The sequence below is a fragment of the Mustelus asterias genome, chromosome 5, assembly GCF_964213995.1.
Source record: "Mustelus asterias chromosome 5, sMusAst1.hap1.1, whole genome shotgun sequence".
Taxonomy (NCBI): domain Eukaryota; kingdom Metazoa; phylum Chordata; class Chondrichthyes; order Carcharhiniformes; family Triakidae; genus Mustelus; species Mustelus asterias.
Genome location: NC_135805.1, coordinates 74790118 through 74791984, shown reverse-complemented (window position 1 = coordinate 74791984; position 1867 = coordinate 74790118). Strand labels below are relative to the sequence as shown.

Genomic DNA, 1867 nt, shown 5'->3' with positions numbered 1-1867 from the left:
CAGCTGTCCCTTTCAAACCCATTGGATTGGCTCTGTACACCTGAAATGCATGGAATGTATAGCGGAAAACAAATTCCACAAAGGGTCCTGAAACAGGTGTCAGGCCCTCACCTCATCATCAACTGTCTCTTGATTTGAGGGTGGGGCTACGCAGGTCGTGAGTTTCCGCCATGGGTCACCATGGCCGATTCCCGACCCACAGACCTATGGATACTGGGGTAGGAGGTCCCAACAGGTGGTGGGATTTGGAGGGCAGGACGTGGTTGAATGGGAAGTGGGTTAACACCAGTTTCAGGAAGATGCCCTGGTTGACTACAGGACATTGAAACAATTTGATTGTGTGACACTCGACAAGCACCATTCTGGGTCCCGGAGTGTTTGCTTTTCACCAGAAAGACAGATACTACACAATTAAATTTTATTCAGACAAGTAGTCACAGAAATTCATCAATGAACCCAGGCTAATATTTTTAAAATTAACTTTGGAGTCATCTTGCAAAGAACGAAAAGTTTATCTATCTCCCACGGATGCCCCAGGATAAAGCCATGGCTTAATTTCAAATATTACCGGTGAATAAAACATTGCTGAATGCATACAGAGAACTACAGATCAATTAAACCTCAGACTGTTTATAAAAAAGAGGAGGAAATGAAATAGTCAGATTTGGAAGAGAATATGGAAACTATAAAAATAAGACAAATTTTTTTTAAATACTTTTCCAATTCAATCAAATCAAGTCCAATTCACAGTCTCAACAAGTTGAGACATTCCCGATCCAAGCTGACAAGACAGGGTATGCAACCCCTGTCTTGGGCCTGATCTACATGAGCCAAGCTGGTTGGAGTAGGCGCAGGTCTTCCTCCTCCAAGGCTTGATCTCATTTGCATCTTAGCCAAAAGGCCGAGATGCTGCTTTTAAAAATTGCTTCATATGAAAATGAAGCTTAAATGTAACCTAATGACCTCAACCAAGTGCAGCATCTGCATAACTACACTTGATCTTAGCCAAAAGGCCGAGAAGATAAAAATAAGACAAATTTTTAAAAAATACTTTTCCAATTCAATCAAATCAAATCCAATTCAGAGTCTCAACAAGTTGAGACATTTCAGATCCAGGCTGACAAGACAGGGCAAGCGACCAAACCACCCTGTCCTGGGCCTGATCTACATGAGCCAAGCTGATTGGAGAAGGGGGAGGTTCCTCCTCCAAGACTTGAGCTCATTTGCATCTTGGCCAAAAGGCCGAGATGCCGCTTTTAAAAATTGCTTCATATGAAACATATGAAGCTTCATCGCTTCTCGGCCTTTTGGCTAAGATCAAGTGTAGTATGGAGAGGATGCTGCACTTGGTTGAGGTCATTAGGTTACAATAAAAATAAGACAAATGGTTTATTAGTTTTTGTTACAAAAGGATTAGTGTGCAAAAATAAAGAAGATTTACTACATAGGGCATCAGTGAAGCCACATCTGGGTGCAGTTTTGGTGTCCTTACCTAAGGAAGACATACTTGTCCTCGAGGGAGTGCAATGAGGATTCGCTAGTCTGGTTGGTGGGATGAGTAGATTGAGTAAATCAGGCCTATATCCCATGAGAGCTCAGAAGAATGACAGGGGATTGAATTGAAACATAGAAATTCCACAAGGGTAGGCATTCAGAAAGTACTACCACTAGCTGGGGAATCTAGAACATGGGGATACAGTCTTACAACAAGAAGTTGGATGTTTACGACCGAGATTGAGTTTTATCAATTTTTTATTTCTTTATTTTTAAATTATTTTTTATTTTTATATTTTATTATTTATATTATATAATTATTTTAAATAATTTATTTATTCACAGGGCAGTGGATCTCAATTCTCCATCCCAG

At 40.4% G+C, this 1867-nt stretch overlaps 1 pseudogene; it reads left to right on the top strand.

The window, feature by feature from the left end:
- The first annotated feature begins 1291 nt into the window (after window positions 1-1291).
- LOC144494551 (U2 spliceosomal RNA) lies at window positions 1292-1466 on the top strand (annotated as a pseudogene).
- Window positions 1467-1867: the final 401 nt, after the last annotated feature.